The following is a 14,887-nucleotide window of genomic DNA, read 5'->3' as shown; positions in this document are numbered from 1 at the left end:
GGGGCGTACTTGTCCCCTGTCAGAGGTTTGAAGGTTGACGCCACCTTCTGACATCCGTCATAAAACTCCTGTTTAGTTTGCATGCAAAACCTACATTGTTTCTGTTCAGCGAAAGAAAAACACTTAGCTGGGACGAGTCTGGTCTTGGTGCGGGTGTCTCTGCTGGCGGCTGCAGGAGGTCAGCTGCTGCTTCTCTGAAGATCTGGCAGCTCTGGCTTGAAGGTTGGCTGACGCTCCGACGAGCTGGTTTTTCTGGCAAGTCAAAGGAAGATATTTGACATGTCAGGGTGTGTGAACGAGTTCCGTCGGCTCTTCTGCAGGAGCTGGCTCCCTGGACGGCGACGCAGCAGATCAGCAGGAGTTGCTGCCTCACGAAACCCGTCAGAACCTGCATCTCAAAGCTTTCAGCCCACTGATCTTCTCAGATGTGCACAGCTCCATGCATGAGGGGCTCAACGAGTCCGGTTCAGACGTCCACGTCTGCTTTAGAGTAAAAACGGTGACTGCTGGAGTTGTTGCAGGGTCAGAGATGAAGCACTTGGGTGGGCTTCTGGACTTCTCCTCCACACCACTGCGAGGTGTTGACCTTCGTGTTCATGTTGCCGGTCCCAAATATGGCTGGGGATCGATTCAGATGTCAAGAATCGATTCGATTCCGATTCTTAAGATTCAGAATCGATTATCTCGATTCGATTCCGATATTGATTTGGGTTAGTGTTATTAAAACAGTTTTTTGAGCTGTTGCATGAATTATATGACTGTAGTTATGCAAAATATTACTACTAGTATTATATTGAGATTAAACAGCAAGTATTGGCAGCTAATGATGCTGTAAGGACCAATCACCTCCCAGAATGCTGATAGAACTGCTTTCAGAAACATCATGTGGGTCAGAATTACCAAACAGATCCAGGGCAGCAAACAGAGACGGATGAAATCGGTTTTATTTTTTCCCATATTCCGTTTTTATGTGTTCCATTTTCGGTCTATTTTGGTTTTTTAATTTTTGAGCATTTGCTTTTTAGCATTTTTAGCAAATGTAACCCCAAGACAGTATATAAAGTAATGAAATAGACAATTTATTCAATTATAACCTAACACTTTAATGTTTTCATACCTTTTAAACATATTTAAAGGCAAAAACATGGCACCAGTTATTCTCGTGTCCAACAAAACATTCCTTTTTTGGGGATAAACAAAAAAATAACCAAAAGTTGTAATGTAATGATGAAAAAAAAAAAACATAAATAAATAATAAAAAAAAAAAAAATCGATCTTTAGACATATGAATCGATTTTTAGGAATTAATATGAGAATCGATTTAGAATTGGGAAATTGATTTTTTTCAACACAGGCCTAGTCCCAAAGGGGGGGGGGGGGGGGCAAATCAAATAAAACCTTTACCTAGTCAATATGTAAATCAAGATTGTCCACTGTAGGGGATCCAATGAAGCTCCAGCAGCTTCCACTGAGAAAACTGCACCTCCATTAAAAACTAGTCGGTTATAGAAAATTTGGGGGGTTGGGTCAGTGATGGTGAAAAGTTGGGTTCTGCACAGACCCGCCTTCCCGTCGGATCACCTTCATGGGCGGTTTAGTGCGGCTGAGACCGCCGGCAAGGAGGAAGCTCTGTGTACATTTGACATCCTGGTGGAAGTAATCAGACGGCCTCCTGGGAATTCTTGGTGGTTTCACAAGTTCTGATGGGCCTCCGGATGACCTCAGCACCGGTTCAGGGAACCAACCTCACAGGAAGTGGTGAAAGCCCCGAGGCTCTGAGGTGACCTGCATCTGAAGCGGGGTGTTATTCCTTCATAAAACCCGTCTGGGTTTGATTCTGTGAGTAAACATTTTCCCGGCGAGGGTTCGACCGTTTCTCAGCAAAGCGTCGCGGCAGATAATGACTTCCTCTCGTGGTCGGGGTTTTGTTTAGAGCGGAGACGGATTCCTGACGACGTGTCGCTCTTATCTGTTCTGGTAGAAGCTTCCGTGCACGTAAAGGCCCCTCGTCTGCTCGCCACATGGGAGCATCTCTGTGTGAGGCTGGCCGGTGCTTGTCACGGGGCCGGATGCTTGCGGTGTTTCGGTGGATGACGTCTCCACCTGCCGCGGCGAAGGCGACCCGATAATGGCTCGGCCTCCTGCTCGGATTTCAGTTTCAGGGACGGGTCACCATGGCAACGCAAATCCCCAGACCCGTCCCACAACTGCAGCTGCCAGGCTTCCTGTTTTTTGTTTATTCAGATTAGAAAAACGCTTCCTTTTCATGAGTCGTTGCTGACGTCCCCGTCATGGACGTGTGTCCTCGAAGCAGAACATGGACTCGTGGAAGTCGAGCGGTGTGAACAGCTGATTCAGGGTCTGCGTGGACCTGCTGTTGGATGCTGACAGGGAAGCTAGTCGGTCTTAATGGATCATGATGAAAGGGCCACATCCGGGTTGCTAGTCTGACCCAGTCCAGGAAGCTAAATTTATAAAACGTACATTTTATTTATAGGTGCCTTTCAGAGGTACCCAACGTCACCACACGAGAGTAAAATAGCAATGTAACAAAACTATGAAATCCAGACGATGAACTACAAAGAATCAGCTGTCAAAAAGATGGTGTGAACTTCAGGTTTGAACGTTCAGCAGTTGGTTTGGGATGTGTGAGCTGGATGGAGGAAGGTGACCTGAGACTCCGAGATGGTGTGTTGATGCGTAAAAGTTCAGACAGATAAAGGGGGCGGGGCCACAGGGGGTCTTGACAGTAAAAAGCAGAGTCCTGTGAAGCTGCTGCGGGACAAGAGTGAGGTGAGTGATGGAAGGAAAACCAGGATCTGACTTCTGTGAGGCCGTCAAAAGAGAGGGGGGTCAGTGGGTGGGTGGACACAGAGCTGGGTGTCATCAGCATAACAGCGAACGTTGATGTTAAATTTACATATGCTAATAGGCTAACTACTGATGGTTTAAAAGCAGATTACACATTTCAGGCCACGTTTACACGTAGCCCGGTATTTACAAAAACGGATATTTTCCCCTCTACGTTTTCAAAAATATCCTCGTTTACACGGACCCGCATGAAAACGCTGTTAACGTCATGCCAGCCAATCAGAATCCTGGAAAAAACATCAACAAATGACACGTGTAACTTCCAGGCTGATTTATGGTTCCGCGTTACACCAACGCAGACCCTACGGCGTAGGGTACGCGGCGACCCACACCGTACGGCGTGCATCGCCGCGTACCCTACGCCGTAGGCTCTGCGTCGATTTAACGCGGGACCATAATTCAGGCTTTACTTCCAAGACGGAACGAGTCTTTCGTTTGGAGTGACAGAGAAGTGGTGCATAATGTGACGTTCTGAAGCTTAAATCTCCGTTTTCCTCTGTTTTCCTCCGTTTTCCTCAGTTTTCCTCCGTTTAGACGCAAACGTGAAAACGGAGTTTTTGAAAATCTCCACTATGGCCGGAGTTTTCAGAAATGATCGTTTTTGGGGGCTTTGAGCTGCGTTTTCGTGTAAACGAACGGCCAAAACGCATGAAAACGCCTCCGTTTTTGCTCCGTGTAAACGGGGCCTCAGTGTGTTTCCATCTATACTGACGAATAAAGTCGTTGTTGTTGTTGTTGTTGTTGTTGTTGTTGTTGTTGTTATTATTATTATCATATGTTTCCAAGAGGAAGTAGATGAATGACGTAAAAGTAGACCCAGCACAGAACCCTGAGGAACACCTGTTGTTGCTGTATGAACTGCGTTCAGCCATGAAGGTTTGATTTTCGTCGACTTTAGTTGCATTAAGACGCTGATTATGTCTTTACTGGAGCAGGTGAACGCCGTATTTCGTCTGGTGTGAACACAACTCTTTGATCTCTGTCGGATATTAAAGTTCCACTTAAAACTTAATCCGGATGAACGTTGTACTAGTTCAGGTTTGTCATGCATTTAGTTTGGTCTTTGGTTTGTAGTTGCCTGACAGGAGATGATGCTCTTGAACCTGGTCGGCCTGAGTTGAGGAGAACAAGAAGAGAGGTGGAGTTTTTGTTACTTGATTTTTATTTTATTTTTTTATTTGTTTTCCTCTCAAACCACTCTTGCACTCATGTTTTACTTCACGGAAACAATGTTTGGTATTTATTGTGAATTGTCTGTTTATGAAATAATTTGAACATTTCCTTGAGTTGAGAGGCAAGGATTTTTAAATTGTTAAGCTGAAGTGGATTTAAACATTAAGATCGGACCACCGCTTGTTGGGGGGAACCTGGAGCCTGTGGGGAGTTCACGTCGGCGTCCCAGAGACTGTTAGGCCTGTGTTGGAAAAATCGATTTTACGATTCTAAATCGATTCTCATATTAATTCCTAAAAATGTATTCTTATGTCTAAAGATCAATATATTTTTTTTTTCCATCATCACATTTTTGCCCGGTGAACTTTAATCCTAGTAGTCGGGCGCACAGTTTGTCATGTCATTTCTGAAAAATGCCATGAATAAATTAGACAAGCTAAAATGATTTGTTTACTGCATGAGCTGTTGCAATTTTTTTCTTTTTTTCCACTTTAAATGGATATTGAAAGGCCTGTTTGAGTTATTTATTTCTTAGTTATTTCACAATAATTATTGTGAAATTATTATTTCACTAGTTATTTTACACAGTCATATAATTCAGGCAACAGCTCAAAAAACATTTTAAATAACACTAACCCAAATCAATATCGGATCGAATCAAATCCTGATAATCGATTCTGAATCGAATTGATTCTTTACATTTGAATCGATCCCCAGCCCTAGCGACTGTAGTTTTTTATTTTCTCGTGTGTTTGGGACATGGTGAGCTGCAGATGCCGGTTCAGTTTATCTCCGGCTCGTCGTGGGTACGACCGGCCTGGCTCCTGTTGGACCGGTTTGTTCTGCATGTTCAGTGACTTCAGTCTCCAGCCGATTGTTCTGCTCTCCGCTGCAGCCGAGTTGATAGCAGGGAACTGGCCGTTCCAGCCAGTGTTTGTTCACCAGTGTCTCTTGTGCAGGAAACGTTTGTGGTGTTAGAGGCGCTTAGTGACGTCGGCGTTGATCTTCATCGCTGCACGACTGTCACGAGCAGTCGAGGCCTTGTTCGCCCTCAGGTACCTGGGTAGCAGGGGCTGCACAGCGCATCCCAATCGGTTTTTCATCTCACAGAAGCGTTAAGTGTTTTCCTTGTTGCGATCCGACCCTTGACCCGTTCCTGAGATATGGCCTGAGGCGGTCAGCTGACGCAAACCCTGGACGTTTCTACCGGAAGGAAATTAATACCACGTTTAAATGATATCTGGATGGATCTGATCGATCAGAGAACCACATTTATAGTTTGGTTCCAGAAAAGCCTCATTGATGAGTTTGACTAAAGGTAAGAGCTGAGCCGTAGCCGGTTTAGGAACCAACGCCGGTTTAGGAACCAACGCCGGTTTAGGAACCAACGCCGGTTTAGGAACCAACGCCGGTTTAGGAACCAACGCCGGTTTAGGAACCAACGCCGGTTTAGGAACCAACGCCGGTTTAGGAACCAACGCCAGTTTAGGAACCAACGCCGGTTTAGTACTTGTGATGTGTGGATCCATCAGATCTCACAACGTTTGCCACTAAACTGTCATTCACAAGCCAGAATAGAACAAAAACAGGATTTAAATGCAATTGTGGTCATCGGAGCGCGCCGTGCGGTTTGACGCCAGAACTGAACACGTTTGAGCAACAAAACATGACGTTCACAAGCTGTAAAAGCAAAGCTGGCGACATAGATTCCCAGAATACCGCTCGAGCTCATCCCTTGTTTTGGTGCAAGTGGATATTCTTCTGGAAACAGAGGGCTCCCATGATGCTTCAGTGTCCCACTGGAATGTCAGTGCTATTGTGGAGCGGGGCAACCCTCTCCACCCCCCCCACCCCGATCACCCCTCACTGTCAACACAATTACAATGTGTTGCATTATTGCTGTGAAGGTTATCACGCCAGTGTTTCTGTAGCCTCTGACCCTGGACCGCTGCGCGGGGCCGAGATGATGATGATGATGATGATGACGGTTATCGCTTACATCACTTCCAGCTGCTTCCTCCTGTCTGCGGCCGCCGGGGGTCCAGCGCTTCATTGCCACAAACATACAGCAGGGATTTCTGTAAGCTTGCTGGAATGTCATCAGCCGTGGGCTGACCAAGACCCGGAACCGGTCTCAGACCGAACTGTAATGACGAGAAGTCTCCGACCAGGAGAAATTTGGGGGAGGAAGTGCTGGACGTGAGTGTAAGGAGAGGGAGGAGTCTTACGGGGCTTTCTAGCAGGGCTGGGGATCGATTCAAATGTCAAGAATCGCTCAATTCCAATTCTTAAGATTCAGAATCGATTATCAGGATTTTATTCGATTTCATTCCGATATCGATTTGGGTTAGTGTTATTAAAACAGTTTTTTGAGCTGTTGCATGAATGATATGACTGTGTAGTTATGCAACATATAGGGCTGTTCGATTAATTGATTTTAAATCGTAATCGCGATTATGTAATTAGAACGATGTTAAAATGTGAAAATCGTAAAATCGATTTTTCACTTTTTTTTTTCTTTTTTTTTTTTACCTTGTCTGCACACATATTAATGATTGATACCATATTAATGATTGATGGAAACACCTCTCAATACCCGCGACATTACACACCTCTACCTCCTTCATGGGTTGCATTATTATTTAGCATGCAAAGACCTAGTTTAGTTTAATTAGAAAATGTCTTGTTTTATTTAATTGGAAATATAACTTACTGTATGTTTGCAAGTGCTGATTTGCTGTTTTTTTTTTTTTCAGAGATAAAACTTTATATTTTATTATATTTTTTTAAAACTTTTTTCAACTTATTTTACAGAGTTTTGCACTTTATTCATTCATTTTTGGTTTAATAAGAGCAAAGTTTGCACTTAAAGCCCAATGGGGCAAATGTTCAATAAAAAAACAGCATATTTGAAATCATTTCTTTGCCTTTTGTCAATTCACAAAATAATCGTAATCGAAAATCGGATTTTGAGAGAAAAAAAACGAGATTTTATTTTTGGGCAAAATCGAACAGCCCTAGCAACATATTAATACTAGTATTGAGATTAGGGATGCCCCGATACCATTCTTTTCATAATACATTTTTTTTTTCAAAACAGGCCTAGTTTTCTGGTTTAGTAAAGTCACATTTTTGGTATGATGGATCTGATCATGTTTGGCGTTTCTGCTTGTTTCCGTGTGCCACAACGAGTCCTCGGTCTCTGGGGGGTTAAGGTGCCGGCTTCGTTGATAATGTCCTGTTTTCATCATGATTTTATAAAACACAACTTCAGAAAAAATTCCCTCTGATATGAACTAGGGTTGTCACGATACCAAATTTCTGTTTCGATACCGATACCAATATCTATTTCGATACTTTTCGATACTTTTTGTAAAAAGGTGGAACACTCTCAAATGTCAATATTTTCCTTTATTTTAAAGCAAACTTTGTGAACAATAACAACAATGAATAAAATAAATAATTGGCATGGTATATTAAAAATGTCAAACCTTTAGAACAGTGAGAACAAGTTAAATAAAGCAATGCCATTCAAATTAAAGTCACCATGTTAAATAAAATACTGTAGCAGCAAAAACTCCTCCTAGGGTGGCTGGCGGGCTATCACTGTTTTTCATTTTTCAGGTTCCTAGCCAAGAAAACAAGAATGTCTACATTTTCCTCGGTCAGTCTAGAACGCCTTGGACTACAGATATTCCCAGATGTGCTGAAGACACGTTCAGATGCACAGCTTGATGCTGGAATACACAGATACTGCCAGGAGCACTAGACTTCTGTAATTGGGGGAGGGAGGGGGCACAGTATTTTAATTAACATGGTCATTTTAATTTGAATGCCATTCCTTTATTTTACTTGTTCTCATTGTTCAAAAGGTTTGTGTTTTGAAACTATAGGCCACATGATCTTATATGACATATAATCAGCAATATTAAAATAATAAAAGGCTTGAAATATTTCAGTTGATTTGTAATGAATCCAGAATGTATGACATTTTTGTTTTTTTTAAATTGCATTACAGAAAATAAGGAACTTTATCACAATATTCTAATTTTCTGAGATATTGTAGGCTAATGGAATGTTTTACCAAAGTGTGTGTTTCAATATAATAATAATTAATTGCCTTAATGGTTTATAATATATATTAAACATTAAATAATATTAAAATATATAAAAATATATTTAAGTTATATTCTAGTCTGTGGAATGTATTTAAATATTTTAAGAATGTGTTTTTTTTTTATATTTTAAAAATTGCATTTATTAACCATGGACATGTTTTAACTCTCTGTATAGACGAATCCGGCGAAACCCGGAAGTCGAGCGGGCCGCCATTACTGCGGTGGCGGCTCCGCTCCTCCGCTCCAGCCCATAGACATATATACGTATGGATCTATTACTCCGCTCCCTGCCAGGCTCTCTTAATGTATTTGTATCATCGGAAAACTCCTGTCCCGTCACGTGCATTTGTTTTGATAGTGAATGAAGACGGGACGGACTGTCAAAACCACTTTTCTGTTTCACCAAGTGAACAGACGGAACGCAAAAAAAAGATGTTAAACTGCTGGAAAGGAACTGGAATTTACCTGGATACCTTAAACAAGGAAGCCAGGGAGCGGTATATGGAGAAAATAATGATTATTAACGGTTTGATCCATATGAAATCACTACTAGTGGAGCTCCGATGAGGATTTACTGCCGCAGTTCTGCACAACCCACGTCTTACTACCTTGTTTAGTGTTTGACAGCTGCTTTGGTAGATGTTTGACTCGCCATGTGTTTCAATAAATTAGTATAATAGTACAACATACAGTACATTTTATTACTCTTACTTCTCTTTTCTTTTTTTTTATGCTGAAGAGGCTCCGAGACATGAGCAATATTTTTGTTTTCCTCGTGAGATTATTTTTTTCTTCTGCAGCTACAAATAGAGTTAATATTTTTTCCTCAACAAACTAGTTTTATCTGCAGATTGGGGTTATGTATGTATGTATTCTGTATCATCCGGAGCTGAGATAGTTCTGCCCTTCAATTAGAGACCTGTAATTGCGTTTTTTTTCGTCATCGGACGCCAGGCGATCAATAAAATATTCTTGGATACCTAAAATTAAACAAAACATACACAGGTAATATTTAATTGTGCAGACATGCCTCGTAAGGAGAGGAGGTGGAGAGAGCTATATTACAGTGTTTAATCATACACTCCCTTATCTTCCTCTATTCTTTCCTGCTTATCGCTCAAACAAATCATTATTTATAAATTAACATCAGCATTAATTTAAGATACCTTCATTATTTATGGAAGGCCACTGTCTAACATCATCAATCCAGCTATAATGATGCTGTAGAGCGTCAGGTTACAATAACAGCGCTGCGGTGGCAGATTGACACCTGCCACCGCAGCAATGGCGCCGCCGCAAGATGGCGGCGCACACAAACCGGTCGCCGGATTCGTCTATAGGCTACTGTAGGTTTACTACGGGCTGGGAGAGGCTCTGTACTTTTTTCATGACATGACAGTGCAGTGAACTGGTGAACAAAGTTATCAGCTGTCGTTCTTGACTGAAGTCGTGGAACAAGTCAGCGTGGTTGTCCTTTAAACGTTTGGACAAGTTTGAAGTGTTGCCTCCTTTTGCGAGACTCACTTTGTAGCAGCGCTCGCACTGCGTTGCATCTGGTTCAGTGGCTCGCCCTTATCGCTCGGTTTGAACCCGAAATATTTCCACACCGTACTTCGGGCCCCCATTTTGTCCACAAGTACGGGCTTTTCTGCAGCTGCCATCTCTATTTATTTCAACTTTATTTCAAGCCGCTCTGTCTGTCTAACACGCGACTCGTTTCTCTCTCCTCCGCATGCGAGTGGGAGGGGGAGGCGGCTCTGCTTCTGCAACTACGTCACACTCGCTGAGCTCGCCGTGCTTAAAGAGACAGGCTCCAATTTACCAATTCGTTTGCATAGAAAAAATATATAAAAGTACCGTTTGTTTTTAAATGCTGGTATAGTACCGTTTTCAAAACTCTAGTACCGCGGTACTATACTGGTACCGGTATACCGTGCAACCCTAATATGAACAGTGGCGCTCGTGAGTTCACCAGGGCAGGAAGCAGGGAGAACCTCCGCTTTCCGTCTTTGAAGGCAGCGTGCAGTTCCTCTACTGACCTCTGGGGTCCGGATCCAGTGAGTCCATCTGTGTTGAAGTCTGTTTTTAAACATTTGCCCCTCAAGCAGGAGTCTGCTGGGACTTGTAGTCCAGTAGCTCTATGGTAGCGGGTCCAATGAGCGGCAGACCGAGCTGCGGGTCTCAGCTGGTCCTCGTTCCAGCTCTGGATGGGACGAGGACCTTTTGATCCGGGTGTTGCGAGTTCTTGTGGGTCTCAAGTTCTGTTCCTGTTAGTACGCTGATGTTTTCGGAGGACAGAGATGTGTTCTGCTGATTTGTACTTGACGAGTACGGACTTGCGTTCTTGGGAACTGATAAACGGCCCATGAAGGCATCATAAATTAGCCAGTCGAGCTAAAACCAGTAACGTGCAGCGAGGTGGGCGTGTTCTAGCCGGCCTCCCGTTTGTTCCATGTCTTTGCAACATGGCTCAGTATGAAGAAAAAGAGGCTACTCAAGCACACAGGAGGCCAGTGGATGACATCACAACAGGGTTGTCCAGTTCTTTTTATTTTTTATACGACCCAGAAGTTAGAATCCCGATCAAAGTGAAACGGCTCTATTCAGTTGGTTGTTCAGCATAAACAGGGTCAAATCAAGGTTGTGTAATATGGGAGCTTTTAATGCATAGATATATTTCTTTTTGTTTTGATATTTTTATTAGGCGGTAAGGCAGAGTTGAACAGGAATAAACAAAAAAGGATATACAGTCTACCTCCTTTTTTTTTTTTTTTTTGATTAAGAACAGAACAAAAACTCCACAAAATAATGACAAATACATGAAAATTATTATATTCTTATATATAAGTAATATTTAAGTATTAAAGCTAAACAGTATGAATTAAAAAATAGATGAATAAAAAGGGGGAGAAAAAAAGAAAACAAAAAAAAAACCAAAGCAAAAAAAAAAAAAAACAAACCCCAAAAACAAAAGAAAAGTAAATAAAAAGATAAATAAAAAGGAGGAAGAAAGAGAGGAATGAGAGAAGAGAGGGAAGGGGGGGATCCGTCAATCAGGAGGCAGGGACTGGAGAGAGTGGAAGAATGTAAGAAAGGGAAGCCACTTATTATAAAATGTGTTGCAACTACCCTTCAGTGAATATCTAATCTTTTCCAGCTTCAGAAAAAACATGGTGTCGTTGAGCCACTGGGTACTAGAAGGAGCCTTAGTCGACTTCCAGTGGAGAAGAAGGTGGCGTCTTGCCAGTAAGGAATAAAAGCCAAAATGTCTATTTGATTTGAAGTAAACCGGCCATGGTCCTTTAGGAGCCCGAATATGGCAACATGGGGGGAGACTTTTATATTCACTGACAGTATTTTTGACATGGTGTCAAAATATTTCAACCAAAAGCGAGAAAGTAGTGGGCAAGAGTAAAACATATGGGTTAAATTGCAGGACGAGGCATGACATTTGTCGCATTCGTCAGTGACACTGGGATAGATCTGTGAGAGTCGAGCTTTAGAAAAGTGGACTCTAAACAGTAATGCATAGATATATTTCTGGTTACTTTTTTAATTTAAAACATTTTTATTCTGCTGGAGAAAGTTCCGAGTCGATTTGAGATTCAGCACCGGTAACGGCAGGTGAAGAGTGTCCGGCTCTCGCCAACCTCTTCTCAGATGGGGTTGGCGAAGGAGCTCCTCTGCACCCCAGATGTTCGACAGGAGTTTCTTCTTTTTTTTTTTGTTTAGGTTTGGTCCCCTGCATTCAGAAAACCCCCTTTTCTCCCCCTGATCACCTTTTTTATCTTGCCCTCTTCCACTGGAACAAATCTTTCAACTAATGGGATTAGCCCTTCCTCCCTCCCTCCCTCAGTTGTCTTCTTTCTTTTCTGGAGTTCATTCTTCAGTACTTTTTGTCTGGAATAAAGGGTTTGGGGGGCAAACGGGGAAATAATGAGGCTCCATGCAGGATTTCACGGCCTCTCAGACTTGTTCCGGCTCGAGTTTTCACTTATCTGGTTTAGTTAAAGCAGGTTAAACTCTGATGCGGTCGGGTTGCTTCATCACCACGAGATCCAGAAACTGCTGGGATAACGGCTGCCTGATATCCCTGATGACGAATGACGCTGATGTCACCGCTGGCAGCGCCGCGGCCCTGAGCCGTCCACCGGGAACAAAGAGGCCATCTGATAACGTATGACGTACGTCCACAAAAGCCGGCCGGCGTCGTGGCAGCGGGAGACGAGCTCTGAGCTCTGACGTGAATTCACATCAGCGTTGAGCGGCAATGACGGCAGCAGAAGTAAAGCTGTCGAGCAGCTTTAGGTCATCGGTTTTTCATTCGATGGAATATCGGTGGCATTGAGCTCCAGAAGGAAGACGTGGCGGGATGTGGCTCTTTGACGAGCAGAACTGCGGTTCTTGTTTGATCTCGGAGCATTCGGGTCACCTCCTTACTTCACGGGTCCGGCTCCTGGTGAGACCTGACGACGGAGGACAGTCGCTGCAAAACCCCAACACGCCGGCTCCGCGGCCCACGGGTCTCCGGCTGAAGGGGCTCGAGAACGTGATGGGGGTCAAGTTCCTTTACCCCGCTGGGGGGGGGGGGTCGATCCTCCGTCAGCTGATGCCACTCACAACCGCCGCTGTTTTCACGAATACAGAAGGAACCGACCGCCACAGGGCAGGAGCGGGGTTTATGTGACGACTCATGCAGGAGCGTCCAGAATGAACAACACCGTCGAGTCCGAGTCGGTTTCTCCTCCATCGGCAGCAGAGCTCGCAGATTTCTTTAATCTCTTCTCTTGAACTGCTGACTCAGATATTCCTGATGGTCTTTCAAAGCTTCTCTGTCAGCGAGGATCCACTTTCATCCTGGTCTTCTGATGATCTGACGACCTGGTGATCTGGTGACTTGATGATCTGACTTTATTTAGATACACTCAAAAGCAGAGGTGGGTAGTAACGAGTTACATTTACTCCGTTACATTTACTTGAGTAAGTTTTGGGAAATTCTGTACTTTTAGGAGTAGTTTTGAATCACTATACTTTTTACTTTTACTTGAGTAGATTTGTGAAGAAGAAACTGTTACTCTTACTCCGCTACATTAGGCTACATTGAGCTCGTTACTTTTCTTTTATCCCTTTTATCTGCGTACGCGTCAATCTCATGGAATCACTGGGTGATTCTTTGGGGAAAATGTTTGTTTTTGCACGTTTTGTCACATTTACACAGACTCAAACACACACAGAGTTTCTATGACTTCATGGGCTTGTTCTAGTTCTGCCTGGTTAAAAAAGAAAAGTACAAAGGATTGACATTTTGTGCTACTTCTGCTTAATTAATTTTTTTATTCTGTTATTATTTTATTTATTTTATGTATTAAAGTACTTGAATTTACTTTAATATTTTTTTAATATTATTTTTTTATTAATTTTAATTAATTTTATTTATTGATTGAATTTGCCTGAAGATGATTATTTTGTACTTTTGTCTGTTTGAATGGTTGTGTTAAAAAAATAAATCAGACGTTACTCAACAGTTACTCAGTACTTGAGTAGTTTTTTCACCAAGTACTTTTTTACTTTTACTCAAGTAATTATTTGGATGACTACTTTTTACTTCTACTTGAGTCATATTATTCTGAAGTAACAGTACTTTTACTTGAGTACAATTTTTGGCTACTCTACCCACCTCTGCTCAAAAGTGTATCAAAGTGAAGGTGACACGTGTGAGGTCACAACAGACGTGTAAAATGTGATAGAAATATGATCACTAAATGGAGATGGAGCTCAGCAGAAATGTGATTTAAATCTTCCACGTTGACAGCTGATGTCTGTCTGGATTCATGTATTTAAACCAATCCCGGATCATCACGGGTTGCCCTAGCAACCTGACCTGCATCTCCATCCTCTGGCAGGAATCCAACACGCCACGACTCATTAACGCCATAATGAGTCCAGCAAAGCTGAGTGTTTGGGCCAGTCTTATCCAAACGTGCGAGGCGTAGTGGCGTCCCAAACCAGCCAGAAGCTTGTGGGTTCAGGTCGCAGATATGATGGAATCAGTTTTCCACGTCCTGTTCCCCCTCCGAGTCCTCCTGGAGGGTTGTTTCGGGCGCTCTGGCATCTCCTGGCTTCATTTCTGTTCTCATGCTGTCATCAGTTTAATTAACTCGTCTTCTTTGTCCGGCTGCCGTTCCTCGGAGAAGGTCAGTGGAGGACGTGGCGCCAGATCTCATTGGCCCGTCTTCTAAAGGTCGGCGACGCGGGCTCACTTGGCACAAAAGCAAACATGCAAACACCTAAGATGGAGAATTTCTCCCACAATGCAGCTTTGAAGTGTGCTGGCATTACGAGGAGAAGCTCTGGAGGCGAGCATGTGATGTTGCATCAGAATAAGCGTGAGTGGTGGGGTCTGAGTCGCCGTGGTGACTCGTGGGTGGGAAGGTACCCATAATGGTTGAATCTGGGGTGCAGCGGTGCTCCTTCACGCTAGCGCGTCCGTACGTCCAGCCTCTGTCGTTGTTGGAGTCCTGCAGATGCTGGAGTCCAGAACTTGGTTCTGCAGCAACATCTGTCTCACACGAGCACCACGAACGCATCCATCGCTGAGATAGGGTTGCCACCCGTCCCGTAAAATACGGAATTGTCCTTTATTTGAGAAAAAAATGTTGCGTCCCGTATTGAACTAATACGGGACACGATTTGTACCGTATTTTCATTAACTTTTACACCATATT

General features: G+C 43.2%; 1 protein-coding gene across 4 annotated transcripts in view; it reads left to right on the top strand.

Annotated features, from left to right (window-relative positions):
• The window catches only part of kank1a (KN motif and ankyrin repeat domains 1a), a 60,203-nt gene that overhangs the window by 8,268 nt on the left and 37,048 nt on the right, over positions 1-14,887 (top strand). The gene's annotated exons all lie outside the window — the stretch shown is intronic.

Source organism: Cololabis saira, chromosome 9, assembly GCF_033807715.1.
Source record: "Cololabis saira isolate AMF1-May2022 chromosome 9, fColSai1.1, whole genome shotgun sequence".
NCBI classification, from domain to species: domain Eukaryota; kingdom Metazoa; phylum Chordata; class Actinopteri; order Beloniformes; family Belonidae; genus Cololabis; species Cololabis saira.
This window is presented reverse-complemented; position numbering and strand designations above follow the sequence as displayed.